Genomic DNA, 16,829 nt, shown 5'->3' with positions numbered 1-16,829 from the left:
GTCTGTAATTCACTACGTCATCCCTTGGTCCCTTTTTGTGGATAGGAGTGATATACGCGGATTTCCAAATAGACGGCACCTCACCCTCTGTCAAAGAACGCCTAAATAATAGAGAAAGAGACAGTGCGAGACTTTTAGCGCATCTGGTTATAAAGAAAGCTGGTATGCCGTCTGGACCAGCTGATTTACTCAGGTCAAGCGACTCCAACAGCCTACAAACCTCTACAGGATCAACCTCGATGTCTCCAATATCAGCTACTGATAATGTGATGTCCGGTTCGATAAAAGAATTGAAGGAGTTCTCGGAGTCAGCACTATTTAAGAAAGTCGAGTGAAAATAATCGCCGAACATGTTACAGATTTCTTTTCCACAGCCCGAGGAACGCTGTCCGAATCGCAGTACGGCTGGAACTGCGTTGTTCCGATTTCTAGATTTTATATAGGACCAAAAAGCTTTCGGATTTTTGGATATATTCCTCTCAATGTTAGTTATGTAATCAGTAAATAGACTTGATTCTAACAATTTCGCACGGTCTCTAAGAACTATAAAAGATTGTAAATCCGAACAATTATTATATATTTTATATTTTTTGTGATATTTGTATTTTTCTTTTATTACTTTTATAAGAGGTTTATTATACCAAGGTGGATATTTATTCGAAGGAAATATTGTTTTTGATGGAATGTATTTGTTGCGAAGTTCATTTAATATATCATAAAAGAATGTTACCGCGTTTTCTAAGGTTCTACTAAACAATTCGTTTTGCCAATTAATCGATTTTAATTCGGACGTAATAGCGTTATAATCAGCTGTATGATATAGGTATTTGGTATAGGGTAACGGACACAAAGTGTGTAGTTGAACAAAATCTGCCGATATAATAAGTGCTGGGTGGTGCGAGTCCTCTGGTACAAGGGAGTCGTGGCAGCGCGTTACGGTTAACAAGCTATTACTAAATACTAGATCCAAGAGCCTATTGTTGGTATTAGTAACAAAGCTGTATTGTGACAAATTACACAGACTAAGATCATCAAATAATTCCGTCTGTACAGAGCTTTGAGTACCACAGGCAATATAAGAGCCATCATCCGAAATTTGCCAGCTTAAATTAGGCATATTAAAATCACCAATTATAATAAATTTGTCGGAGGGGTTTTTTAAAATTATATCCGGGAGATTACTGGAAAAGGTAGCCAGTTGAGTAGAAAGTGAACTCTCAGTGCCCTGATTACAAATATAGGTTGTACATAAATGCAATTTGTACCTTACATTGGGTTTCCGGCAGTGAAGTGTTAAGGTTACCCAAAGATCTTCTGCGTTTGAACACCAGTCACTACGCGCCTCTGAAGCAAGTTCACGCCGAACCGCAATCAAGACACCTCCACCCAAGGCTTGATTGGTTCTTCCATAATCACGATCACGCCGCCATACGATGTAACGATCGTCAAAAAGTTCACTATCACTTATCCCTTGCACCAACCAAGTCTCCGTTAAGCATATAACGTCATAACAAGAGTTCATGCAAACGTTTCGACAGAAAGTAGATGTTTTCGTACGTAAGCCGCGGACGTTCTGATAATATATTTTAAGCATCATTTATAACAGGAAAAAAAAATAGGCATTGATAAGCGATAGTAAGGCATAAGGGGCAAGCAATAAATTGTAAGTATAATTGTATTATAATAACTGTGAATAGGTATAACGCCACACAAAAGCAATGAGCAAGTTGCAAAAAAACAAATAAATAACAATAAAAGAGGGCAGTATATAAAAAGCGTTAGCAAAGCAGCAATAGGCGAGAGATAGGCAGTTGACCGAGCGAGATACGGCGATAGCGTAAGGCTATAGGAGGAAAGAGATGCGCGTGCGCCAAGCGAGCTAATATGTTGGTATGAAACCGGTATGCGAGCGAGTCGGTGTTTCTCAACCTTTTCACAAACGTTATTTTTAAACTTAATTATATAAACAAAAGTTAACATAAGCAGCATCAAAGAAAACAAGGAAATTAAATAATTTTTTTTAAATCTGATTCTGATATGACACGGATCACATGTGCCGTGGGGTTTTTTCGTGCGAAAATCTTGCATCCTCTCACCCATACAAAGGCAAAACCCCGCTCTTTAGCCAAATTCTTTGCTTTATTCAGAAGCAATTTATTCTGGAGGGTAAGATGGTCATTAATAAATATACGACTTTCACCGTGGAGTCCAAGGTTAGCTGCCACAATAGTCCGCTTCTTTGCTGCTGCAACGAAATCCTCTTTCAAATATCTGCTGTGTACTGAGACAATTATAGACTTATTGCCCTTGTCGTTGCGCGTAGGAATCCTCGCAATATAATTTATGTGCTCTTTGGGGATTGAACAGCCAATGACGTCTCCAATCCTGCCAACTACTTCAAACAAATTCTCCGAAGGCGTAGATGGAACACCTTTAATCTCGATATTGTTGATCCGAGACCTCTGTTCATATTCATTTATACTGACTTCCAGCTTAGAAAACCGTTGTTGGAGTTGTTGAAGTTCTTCTCTAGTTTTGAGAAGGCTTTGTACCTCTTGGCTGATCTCAGTGCAGCGGTTAGACAAGGCTTCTACAGAGCATTGTACATATTCAACGGAGGCCTTTATTGTTTTTAATTCGGCAATATCGGCCTGTATAGCCTGTATGTTGGTAGCAAGCGTCTGTAGTGAAGACATCTGTATAGAAAGTCGTTTTAATTCCAAGGCTATACTCTCCATGTTCGTAGGTGTTGGCGATTTTGCTGCTACTGTACTTGAAGTTGTGGTAGAAGAGCTGGCCACCCCCGCAGATTTGCAAGACGAGCATTTCCAGGTGCTTTTTCGGTCCCCCAATTTTCGGTAACCACCTTCAGTGATGCCGGCACAAGGAAAGTCATAGTGCCCTTGGCACAATGAGCATTGGACGCCGTCTCTAAATTCTGCATCACATCGAGCGCAACGAAACATCTTGCTAGGTCAATTTAATTTTATAGAAAAAACCACCAGAGTACAAGTTTGAGAACTGCTGTCTACGAGCTATAGCGCGTGAGTATACGGTAAGCGTGCAAACGATCCGACGGTTACGGACTGACTGACGGGTTGGCGGATATATTCCCTACTGTGAGTAACGATCGCTATTAGGTGTACATTATAACAACCGGGACCGACGACTTAAAGTGCTCTCTGAGGCACGGTGGGGAGACCCACAATGATTGCACAAACGCCCAGACCACGGCAAACACCTATATGGCCAATACGAATGTTTGTCATGTGCGGGGATCGAACCCGCAACCGCCAGCACAACAGGCACAATCCATGCCTGTTACCGTTGCGCCAACGCGGCGTCTTATATTTATTATTATTATTATCTATGTAAAAGTATAAACAATATGATATCCATCTAATGAATTTAAATGAAGCTTGGTATAATAATCTATTCCTCAGGTCAAACAAAGGATCTGTTTATTTTAGAAAATTAAAGAATTCCCATGGGTTAATATCAAGATATTGTATTACAGTTTCTTACGTCTTCGAGTTGGTAACTATATTTTATTCCTAATTAAGAAATATTTAAATGTATTCCAAGTTTACTCGTATTTCATTATTACTTCGTTCATTTATTTGTTATTATCGTCTGAGCATCTTTGACGATTTATGACATTTAATTGGAAGCAAAGACAAGCTTGCCTTGTTTGGGGTCGCCAGATATTACCATATATTTTTACACTTTTAATTTTAATAATATAGTTTTTAATTGTGTTTATTGTAGATATGCCTCATATTCACAGGGCACTCTTTAAACTGTAATATTTTTTTGTTAACGGTATAACTATAATTGTGTTCGCTCGTTAACAAAAAAAACCGACTTCAATTACCTCGACAAGTAATACAATGAAAGTAGACAAAAAATAGTCAAGTAAATACGCGCTATCAAAGAATACTCAAAAAGTAGTCATTAGATCTAGATCAAATTTAAATGAGACTGCATGACAATCATTAGCTATCAATTAAAGTAAGAAACATCAAAATCGATAAACTCAGTTTAAATGCGGCTTAACACAACATAGCTCGACGAAAAAATATTCAAGTAAATACGCATTATTAGATATAGCTCTAAAGGTACTTGTCAGATCTCAATTAAATTTAAATGGAACCAAATGACACGCAACACCTTTCAGTTAAAATAAAATTCATCGAAATCTGTTGACCCAGTCAAAAGTTCTGATGAATAACAAAAAAAAAAAAAAAATACAATCGAATTGAGAATTTGTGAAATTTGTCTGTTAAAAATGTCATTTCAAACTTATATTAACTTTTAACTACCGTCATGCGTTACCATGTGTGACTACAGACCACTACAGACTACTGCGGTTTTCGGATCTGGTAGATTATACTATTCCCCGAGTCCTCCCGCCTTGAATCTCACAGTACCTTCGAATTCAGTACAATCAGCATTAACCGATAGTAATCGTTTAAATGTAACCATTTAAAAAATATATTAGATTTGTATTGAATCTTCGTTATAAGATTAACTTACTCTAATATAAACATAAAGTTACACTAAATTATGTTTAACCTTATTTGTGTTTTAAATAAATCTTTGTAACATTCAGTAACAAGCTGTTATTATTAATAATCTATTTGGTAGCACCTTCTTCAATTAAACACGTTTTTTATGATCCTTGAATAAGATATTTGCGCGAGATCAGAAGTACATCCGGAGTGATGGCGCTGATAGGACACGACTGTCCTCGTGAAGCTCTCAGATCACCATTGCTAATCATCTTCAGGATAATTTAAATCCTTAAAAATTTTTCAAATGACCCTTGCGAGCGATCCTTGAGAGAGAAATGCAATCTGGTGAAATTTTAATACTTTTACATTCGTTTAAAATGTATGAAACGATGAAATTAAATTCGAATATTTTAAGATTTCCTCTTCTCTTCCTAGTGAAGAAGGTCCATGTTTGTGTACCTCATTAAAAACTTGCTTATTTTATTCGCTTTGATTTGTTCGGTTGTACATATTAGGTCTGTTGTCTACTAAGTCTACTCTTTACACTATTTATATAAACTTTCATGATAGAAAAGAATTATGCAAGTGAATACGAAATCTTGAAATAGCTTTTCGTGTGTTACTTTTTGCGTTGTCTTTATAATTAAGTTAAAACGATTACCTTTCGAGAGCATTTTGAAAAATATAAAAACCACATTACTGCGAGTACTGATCCCTAAAAAGGGTTTCGCATTAATGTTGGGGTGTGGCGTGGAGTGCGGTATACGCTCTTAGGGGCCACGTCGACAGTTTTAAATTTAGCCCGTGGTAAATTTTATTAGGCTTGCAATTTACGAGAATTGAGTTAATACGAATGTCACATTATATATTTTTATTTTTTATTTTTATTAAAAGTTTTGTCAACTTTAGGTAGACAAACACCACATGCATTATAACAGAGAGAAATAAGCATAAAAAGAAGATAATACAGCTAATAGCTACTAATTAATAAATATAATGGTAGAAGATCCGAAACTAAGTCGATCTTCACGGAACTGATAATAGAATGAAACATACTTTATAATAAATTTAGTATTTTAATTTTCTTTTAAATAGTCAGACAATCTCTTCAAAATTGCTTCGATGTCATTGCTTCTTAAGAGAGAATCGCAAATGAGTAGACAGTTCATTGGGTTTATTTCAGTAAGTTCATGTGGCACCCATACATATCAAGCTTTTTTTTCCAGCCAGTTACAAACAAAACAACCAAAAAGATTTCATTACAACTTTTTACTAGAAAATACGAAATGACTTTATCATCGACCTATTATTTTAAATTTTTTCATATTGTGTGATATTGATTAATATTGTAATACTCAGTGGATGAGCAGGTTACCCAGTAACACGGGTTACCACCCAACAGAGGCTTGTTTGTTGAAAAGTTTTTATAATAAAAACGACTATTTTTTGTTTTGTATTTTTGTATTATGTTGACCATATTATGTATTTTACTTATACTATATACTTTTACGCACTGAATAAAGAAAGATCTATACTTGAGATTTTTCCAAAAAATGTCTTTTTGGCTGTAGTATTTATTGGATAACCGGCTAATGCGCGGAATAGGTGAATTTATACCACATATTGTTTGGCGGATAGGTGGTGCAAGAGAAGTAATAGAACTACGTGGATATTTATATAGTATTCTTAGTTTCAAGTGCGATAAAATACTTGGAAATTTTGAATTTCAATATCGAGAATTTATTATTTTAGTAAAAAATCCACTAATTATATCATTTTGAAGTAACTTAACTTGCAAATGAAGAGATATCCAAAGCCTTTAGTTTGTGCTAGATGGCAAAGAAATCGTCTTTGTACTCTTCTGAGTCTTAACGAATGACAGTCATAGTGCGGTCTTCAAACTACGCAACAATACTAAAGAAGGCTACGTACCAGACAATTGTATTGCATAATTTTTATTTCCATGTCACCAAAAACTCTACAGTCTCTTATATCGAAACCAAGGATTTGCGACACCTTATCTATAACATTCGACAAATATTCATTAAACGTTAACTTAGATTCAAATATTACGCTTAGATCTTCGATCTTCTTGCATTTATGGAAGCGCTGTCCTCTCATTTGACAATCTGACAAAACAATTTTGTTTAGTTAACGCCAGATGATAACATTTTTTGGGTTTAAAATCATACATAGCATTTGCGTCGGACCATTTCACAAGCCTGTTATGTAATTTATTTAGGTAAGAAAAATCACAAATTAATTTATCATTTTTGAGTAACTTAAGATCACACAGTAAGCAACTAAAGCAATGAGCCCATTTTGTTATATATTGCCTTTAACAATAATATGTGTATTCTATCAAATATTTCTCGTTTATATTATTATGTTTTTAACACTATACTAAAAACACCTTACGCATTCGGAAGTATTATGCTTCGTTAGTCACTAAAGTGATTGACATATTTTATTGACACATATGAAATAGTCCCAACATGTAAATTTTTCTAGTTAGTAAAATAGCAGAATTATCTTTATATATCATGAAATTCGAATCATCAAATGTATGACACGAGAGTCTTCCACTTTTTATATAAAAATACACAGTTACATATTATGAAATCATCTCAAGAACCTTAAAATTGTGATAGCATTTTACAAAATACTTTTAAAGTTTCAATTCATAATGTCCAGTAGCTCTAAGTCAAGCATTTTGTTTGAAACTTATAAACTAGAACAAAGTTTGCGGGCACTTTGCTTCTTTAAAATATGAAATATTTTCTGTAGCGGGGATTAATCTGACGTTCTCTCTGCGAGTAGTACCTACATATTATGCATTTCTCAGAACATGTTCAGAAATCTTGAAATGAACAAAACGAAACTAGTTTTATAGCATTACTTTTTTATCCTAAAATAAAAATTAATGTTCTGCGAAAATGTGGTTTGTTCGCTAAAAGTAGACTCTACTTTTAATAGAGTTACTTTAACACCTTTAACTGTCTACAGATTGAGAAACATTTGACTAATATGGATTTATATTAAAAGTTTTTTTATTTATTAAGTCGAAGTATAGCTAAGTGTACACACAAATATGAAAGATACTTTCCTACACATGTACAGTGAAAGCTTTTACTTTCTAAGAATTTGTTACTTCGATTTGGCGTGAACAAAATACATATTGATGAAAGGAATTACATATATACATTTAATACTAGTGTACTGGATAGTTCCAATGTACATACGAACAACTCTAATTATACTGATGTTCTATCAAAACATTACTATTTCTATACAAGTACCTCATTACTAACATATTTCAAAACAAAATACACCATTCATGGCGCAACAACACGACTTGTTATCTCGACATCTTATTCACTAGCGGTGAGGAGGCTTAGCGGAGCTTTGTATAAATTAATAGAAGGTATTTGCTCCTTATATACTGAGGCCATCACTAAAGCGTTGTTTTAAGGGCCAATTCAAAGCATTAAGATTGATGTAGTATTTGATTGATTATGTACTTTTATTGTGTTAAATTGTTTCGTATCAATAAAATCAGTACAGATCCTTAAGTGTTAATTAAAGTGCAACATCTAATTTGCTACTTTCCGTTACAGATTCTCAAATGTTAAAAAAATCTGCCAAAATATTAATGTTTTCATGAAACTCCACGTATTGTCTTTTTTGTCGGAAAATAAGAGGCGGATTTTGTTACGTTTTATTTGTACAATTTCATTGGTAGACTCTCATTTTATTAGGTCAGATTGGACCCCATAATCGTTGTACTTTTTTCTAGACAATTACACTAGAGGACTGGCCTTTAGCCATAGTTGGCAGTAACATGGCTTTCCTCTTCATGCAATGTGGGTTTGATTTTATTCTCAAGTTTTAATATATACTTTATGCCTTATTTATATATAAACTTATCACTTAGAATTGTATTTATATCAGCCGGCTGTTACCTATAATAACACAGGTATTAATTTGCCTACCTTCGAAACAGTCGACCATATATTTGTTAAACAACTTATTTACTTTATCCATCATCCACGACAGTTCTAAATCTTTTTACCGTATACATCGTCTTACGTATTGTGTTAAACATCATACACAAGAACACACAGTCATATAAAAAAAACATCAATGGAAGGATTATCCCTGTTAAAGATTTTGCTTATATAATTTCAACCATCTATTATAACATGCGTTTTGGGGGATATCATAGGATTAATTTTTTAACATTATATTTTTTATGTTTTGTTAGTATTTTATCTATATCTATAAAAATAAATAAAATTGAAGTGTCTGTTTGTAATACTAAAATAACAACTTTTTAATAAATGCATATGGATGTATACACGGTACATATACCAAAATAACATTTTTTTACAAATTTTGTCTGTCTGTCTGTCTGTCTGTTCAGGCTAATCTCTGAAACGGCTGAATTTTGACGGGACTTTCACCGGCATATAGCTGATGTAATAAGGAGTAACACAGGCTACTTTTATAGAAATTTATTTCTTTTATAACTCTGCAAATTGAACTCTTTTGTTAAATTCCATGAAGACGAAGTCGCGGTCACAGCTAGTTGGTATATAAAACTTGAGTGCGTAATATACCGTGCAGATCAATGATACGTCTATAAATGCATCAAATTACGTATAATATTAAAATATATTAATAATTCCTGTTACGGTTACTTTTATTCTGATTAAGCTATGAATCTATGTAAAAGTAAAAGTATTTATTTTATTCACGGTATTTATACACAAAAGCGTATATACTATTACTGATTACTCCATTATATGAAATTATTGCAGCAGTATATTTCAATATAGGTCAATATATACAAATTAATTTACATAATGTATGCATCTTGATTGGCAGAATTGATCAATCGATCGTTCACTATAATAAATATATATATAGAATTAAATAAAAACTTTATTGGATAGTGAAATGAAAAAGTAAGCCATTCAACGTCTTGTATATTTTTAAAACAAAACTATTTATAAATAAATAATAATAAATAAATATCTACACAATACACACACGGTCGTCTGTTCCTAAAGTAAGCAACTTAATGCTTGTGTTATAGATAACAGCCGACTGGTATATAGCTACATATATTTTTTTTTTCGATACACATACTTATAAATAATACATATATAAATATATAAATAAATATTTATGTAAACGGTATTTAAACTTATGTTTTATATAATTTTTAATATAATACGTTTAAATTATTATCAGTCATATTATATAGATTATATAGATATACCTATATATTCTAACTATATTCTTATTATATTTTACCTATTTTAGTCTTTAGACTAAAATGTCCGGTTTTAAAAAAAATAGTTCAACATATACAAATGAAATCGTAATCCAATAATAAAATGTTTAGCTGAATAATATATACATATTAAAACGTACATCTAAATATAAATACTTGAAGCAAAAACTTTGTACCTCTTTTAACGAAAATTGTGCGGATGGAGGAGTACGAAATTTCGCACACTTATGGTTTTTATAGAGAAGGAATGCAGAAGGCTAATATTTTTTTTAAATATGCATAAATAATACATTAAATCAATAAAAAAAATATTACACCCACTGTATTTGACACACACACGCGCATATATATCTTTTGTTTATTATTATACAAGTAAAGTATTTGACAACAGAACGTCAGTCGAACTTCGATCACTGCGCGACAATTAGGATATATAATTCGATTCGACTTTGTTCCACGAAGAGGAGTTTCATTCAACGGTATTAGGATAGTATATTTTGGAATACTTATTTTGCGAATAGAACTTTACTTTGGCGATAAAAACCTATGTCTCTTCCTAAGATCTACTATATGTTTGTGATAAATTTTATAAAAATCCGTTCAGTGATATATCAAAAATATTACAAGCTAAAATCACAGAACTAATATGAACTGAACTGAAATTAGTTAAAATCAGCCTCCAAACATCGTACGGGCTGCTCAGATGACGCAAATATATATTTTAATATTTTATAAAAAGCCACGCCTGGCAAATTGCTCACTTAATAACAAATTTATGGGCTTCCCTCGGTCCCCTTTTCAATTTTTCGTGTTTTGAACTGAAACAGTATAAAATAATCTCACTGCCTGTAAAAATCACAAAACTGTGGGTTGGCGAAGAATTTCTCTACCACGAGTAACGATTGCTAATTAATGTTAAACTAACGAAAATTATACCATTTAGACTAGAAAGAAGTATTTGTACAAACACAAGTATAAAGGTAAATTATTCGCACCACTACGCCAGAATATTCACTGTGTGTAACTTACATAACAGATAAAAATGTTAAGTGTTGCTGGCTCTTCTGTATTTTAAATGTTTTATCGGTATATTTCATTTGCATAGTTCTACGGCGAGGGATAACATCTTTCGAGAATCTCCACGTCAATATCATCGTATTCTAAGATGTGTCAGAAAATCCGATTATTTAAGAAAATTTTGCAATATGTATGTTTTTGTATTATTTTAATGGTAGGTTATAAAACGTTACTATAGGCTACAAGCTTAAAAGAATTAGTAGGTATCTTCTTTAAATGTGTTTTAAGTACTTATAACACATAAAAGACTGAAATAGATGTACAATATTGTTATGTTATTAATAGATAATAAAAAAGATAAATAGTACCTTTTAATTTTTATTATTATTTTCAACGTACACACAAGGTGATCTAATATAGACAACTTATTACCCATATTTTTAAGTAACAGCTAACTAATACGTGTATATTATACATAAAATAAAGCGAGGATTTAAGATTTGTTTTTTTCATTTAGTAAACATAAAAATGAATTATCATAATCTCGCATAAGTTATATGCATTATATGCTTATTGTAATTTAGTATTTATAACATTAAAATGCATGTTCTTTGTAGTACATAAAATAACGTTTTGAGACTTTTTGTTCTTCGTACGTTTTATGGACGTTATTATACGGGATAAAGGAATTTTTAGTGGAAAGTTATACGAGTCGTAAGTCATAAAACATATTTTTGCGCTACCTGCACGGTACGGGGATATCTTACGTCTTTCTTTAAAGGTGACTTAAGTTTCGGATTTCTGACAAAAATATTACAGCTTAAGACGTTTCCATTAGTCTGAAATATTATTTGCAAGTATAACGAAACAATAACAAAACTGTTAAATTCACTGAGTTGTGATAAAGGCCTGGAATAAATGAATTTAGGTTTAATAATCGTAAAATTCATTAAATTTCATAAAATTTAATCTTAGACGCGAAATGTTTTTATACCATGATAAATTTTGAAGTTTGTGAGACTAGATAGATGGCCATTTGTCCATTTTTTACGCAAATGCTACTGAATCGACTGTAATGGAGCTTGGCATGTCAATTGCTAAATATGGTCGTTTTCTGAAATTATTTAATTATGTATATAAATATGATTTGGTATTATATCTTAATTTTAAGATAAAACTTAAGAGACATTAAGCTACCGATGTACCATATATCCACACTATTGTGATGAATTAAATCACATCTATGGTAAAAATTGTCAAACTTTTGCCCAAGCATCGTCGGATTTAACATGGATTAAATAGCAAAATATACGCTCAAAAAGTAATTCAAAGTTGCAGCACAGCGTTTGGATAGCATGTAAGGAATAAAAAGTTACAACTAAATATTATTTGTTAACAAGTATATTTTCAGAATATATATATAATTGTACGCTAAGATTAAGTTATTAGCGCTATAATGCCAAGAGCTTGTAGCGTGTGTGGGTTCTAAAATGTTGAAGAGTGCACAGTTTATATAATCCAATACAGCACTCAACAAGTCGTTTCGTCCTCGTCTCGTGCACAACATTTATTGAATTTCACGCTTCACTCTACCCGACGCTCCGTGAACCGAATTAATATTAGTTTTTTAAGCGTTCCTAACAACTGAGGCAATTATCTTTCTCTTTGTAGCTTCCCTATGGATACTTTTCTTGTTATTTTTTTAAGGAGAATGTTGATTAGAAATTTTTCTTTTATACCTAGTGTATTTTTCAATTTACGTTTTTTTTTAATGAAGTAGTTTTTTTTTGTCTAGGATAAATATCCTCCTACAATTATGTTTTCAATAGGTTTTCCCGTAAAAGTTATAATATTTAAATGAATTGGAAGCTGCCGTCCCGTATTAACTTCTCCTTTAAAAAGCAGCACCAAAAAATGTATAAAAAATAATATTTTGATTTTGATGTATATCCTATCCCACCAGTAAATAATTGCCTACATACACATTTAGCATTTAACATCGTATTTCTATTGTCTAGCCCTTAGAGCTCGAATACTTTATGAAATAGATGTATTACGCTAGATAAAAGTATTATTAAAACCGAAGAACTATTTTGTAAACAGACTGTAAAAAACTAGTTATTATCATATATATATGTGATATTTAACTGATGAAGACATATGTATAACTGATGACTGATATAACTGATGTAAATATGTATATTGGTCTGTTAAATGCATTCACTAGCTGTATTTAATGTTTACAGTATCTGGGTGACCGAGCTTAGCTCAGTTTTTTTTATTGGTAAATCATGGTTTTTGGAAATTTTATTTAAATACGAACTACATACTGATGAAATATGAATAATATTTTTCAATCTTACCGACATAATAATAATATAATTGTTTTTCTTCGTTTGCAGGCAAACGAAGAAAAACTGACTTCAATTATATCGACAAGTAATACAACGGAGGTAGAGGAAAAAATAGTCAAGTAAATACGCATTATCAAAGATTACTCCAAAAGTTGTAATCAGATCTCAATGAAATTTAAATGTGACCACATGATAAACATCGACTTTCGATTAAATTAAAAATCATCAAAATCGGTACACCTAGTAAAAAGTTATGCGGATTGTTGAGAGTTTCCCTCGATTTCTCTGGGATCCTATCATCAGATCCTGGTTTCCTTATCATGGTACTACACCAGGAATTTCTCCTTTCCAACAAAAAAAGAATTATCAAAATCGGTTCATAAACGACGGAGTTATCCCTGAACATACATCAAAAAATATATATATATATATATATATATGTATACATATATGTATACATGTGTATTTGAAATGGGGTTCCCTCGTTTCGGGGCCGTCCGATCTCCCACCTGAGCTATTATAATCTGATAAATAATGGCGAAATTTACCTCCGTATCCTAATTATATTGTAGTGGAATTTCATTGGCTGAAAACACGGATAAAATGACATTTTCTAAAAATCATCGCTCCTTAAACCGCCTGTATACTAAATTTCATGAAAATTAGATTATATATATATATATATTTAAACACAGAATTGCTCGTTTAAAGGTATTAGATTCTCAAATCAGTATAGGCGATTTCAATTTACTAAGTCATGACAATAAAAAATTAACGATTATGCGTGAAATGGAAATAAATAATCTTAATAATTTTATAACATTTTTTACATATTATTTCATAAAATGAAAATTTTGAGCTTGAAAATTATTATTCAAATCTATTTTAAAAATGTATTTGAGTTTTGTTTATTGTGTTATAGTATTTTATAGTTAGGTATTGTTTCATTTAGGACAAAAGATCAAAATGACGATACAAAAGCTTGAAATTATTTTGACCAATATTTTGTCCTCTAAACTTTAGTTGAATAAATAAAACCGTAACGGAATGGGATTAAAATTTCGTCTCGCCCTAAAAGTTTGTGATGGTATCGCTAAATTTAATATAGAACCATCTAATTTTACCGACATTTAGAAATTTCAATGTGGTTTGTGAACTATAAGGATAAAATGAAATTGATAGTAAAATGTTTAAATTTCAGTAAAATTGTGCGCGAAAAAAATTATTTAACGTAAAGTTAAATAATTTTGTTATAAAATAAAATAAATGGAGGATGGAATAAGGTGATAATTGGTGGTAATTGGTGGGGACATAGGTGACCAGTAGAATAATTTTCTTGATATAGCTTTATCGCTCTATATATATTTACTAATACGGAACTAAAACACTTTATTTTCATTCTTTTTTAGGAAATATTGTGGGCTTATAACCATCACTTTGCCTCTTATTCGGGTGAGCGATGCGAGCTCTAATTATATCCCACAACTCGTACAGTTTTGTGGTACACTTTACGGAAAAATCATCACATCTTCATTTTTGAGCTTTAACATAAAAGTATATATATTTGTCTACGTTTCGGCATGTAATATCCCACTACTGGGCATAGGCCTCTTTCCCCATGTAGGAGAAGGATCAGAGCTTAATCCACCACGCTGCTCCAATGCGGGTTGGCGGATATATTCCCTAATATGAGTAACGATCGCTATCAGGTGTACATGATAACAACCGGGACCGATAGCTTAACGTGCTCTCCGAGGCACGAAGGGGAGACCCACAAGGACTGCACAAACACCCAGACCACGGCAAACACCTGTATGGCCAATAAAAATGTTTGTCATGTGCGGGGATCGAACCCGCAACCGCCAGCGCAACAGGTACAACGCCAACTACACCTAATTAGAATTATGGCCTGATTTACAGCTGTGGATTACGCTATTTACTGTCAGATGCAATCATCCGTCGATGACAATATCGGACAGTAAAAAAAAATTTGATTCATTATTGAAGTAAAACTTTTTTACACGCGCTTGACTTGGGGAGTAAGCTGGTGAATGCGTAACGAGAGCATTACGAAAAGTGTGCTCAGGCGAGGCAAACTTCCGTTGAAAGGGAGATATACGTTAGATGGAGCTAAAGAAGTTTTACTTCAGTCGTGTGGTCTAAAACCCACTCGGCTTATATTTTTTACCACCGAATTATCTTAATCTTAAAGTTGAAGCTTAGCAAAATAGTAGTTAAAGTTATGACTTGTATCATCATTTCAGCCGATCACCGTCCACTGCTGGACATAGGCCTCACACGGGTTCACGCCAAAAATGGCGTGAACTCGTGTGTTTTGCCCATAGTCACCACGCTGGGCAGGCGGGTTGGTGACCGCAGGGCTGGCTTTGTCGTACCGAAAACGCTGCTGCCCGTCTGGTTATCCCGCCATCGGTTGGCTTTGTAAGTTCCAAGGTGCTAGTGGAACTGTGTTATCCCTTAGTCACCTCTTACGACACCCACGGGAAGAGAGGGGGTGGCTATATTCTTTACTACCGTAGCCACACAGTGACTTGTATCGTCATCCGTCAAATAGCGTTTTCCACAACTGGTGAAGCAGGTAAACATACAACAGCGTCGTCTTTTATAAAATCAAAATGTAACTTGTCAGGGCTGATGATATCTGACACTTAAATCGAGTAACAACCTGTTATTCGAATTACAAAGAAAATCTTACAGTGTTTAAAAGTTGAGTTTATATTATGATAATAATTTAGGTTGGTTATGTGCAAAAAAAAAACAGAAATACTATTTTATTGAACTATTATCACATCACATCATATAGACAAAATGTAATAAATAAATTTTCTGATATATACTTGATCGCATTAGTAATGGCGAGTGAATGCTTGAAGATTGTGAAATATTAGTGACACGGAGTGTTCATGTATTATCACTAAATTATCGGATTTTTTACCTACGCAATCAGACTGTTATTGTTGAAAATAAGATATGTCCGAAAAAAAATTACATAAAAATCCTCCAAAATTGTTATTACTTACTTAGTCAAAATAATCTCGCAAGCCATTGTAAAACTGCGCTTTACGCTATTAGAAATATTTTTTTTTAATCGCTAACGTCAACTAATCATACATATATTTAATTTTAAGCACGTAAAACCACGCAGTAATCGAGTTGTAAAAAAACTCAAAGATAGCAACTTTACCAACAACAATATTTTTTCATTACATAAGACTCCTGTCAAAGTTTCCCAACATCAGAGATTATTATTAAAAGCACCTTTTAATTTTCATATCCCGCTGATCCTAAATGGAATAATTTATCTAATGTACCGAAAAATATTAACCGTCCAACTTTTATAGCTGTAACCGGTGAAATAATGTAAGTACGAGTTACTGCCGTCTTAAATTTAAAGAATAATCGTGTTTCCAGCACATAAATAAATCCGGCACTTGGGCTGAGATTGCGTGCTCACTAACTCGTTTAAAAACGACTTCACCCTCGTAAAGGTGAGTAACTGCCGAAGGCCTAAAATATAAAGTATGCCGAATTTGATTGCGTTTTTATTGTAGGAGATCAATTTGATTTAAAAAAAAATGTTTTTTATGTATTCAATTAATTCTAAAATCAAATCGAGTCAAATTT

The 16,829-nt window shown here is 32.8% G+C and overlaps 1 long non-coding RNA gene across 1 annotated transcript; it reads right to left on the bottom strand.

Moving 5' to 3' along the window:
* Positions 1-594: 594 nt before the first annotated feature.
* LOC123661938 lies at positions 595-15,804 on the bottom strand. Its single transcript, XR_006744413.1, has 4 exons — positions 15,794-15,804; positions 15,355-15,358; positions 12,932-12,934; positions 595-870 (listed from the first exon to the last, which is right to left on the bottom strand). It is a non-coding gene; the product is annotated as an uncharacterized LOC123661938 (long non-coding RNA).
* Positions 15,805-16,829: the final 1,025 nt, after the last annotated feature.

The sequence above is a fragment of the Melitaea cinxia genome, chromosome 17, assembly GCF_905220565.1.
Source record: "Melitaea cinxia chromosome 17, ilMelCinx1.1, whole genome shotgun sequence".
NCBI classification, from domain to species: Eukaryota; Metazoa; Arthropoda; class Insecta; order Lepidoptera; family Nymphalidae; genus Melitaea; species Melitaea cinxia.
The sequence above is the reverse complement of the archived record's forward strand: the minus strand, read 5'-3'. Positions and strand labels throughout refer to the sequence as shown.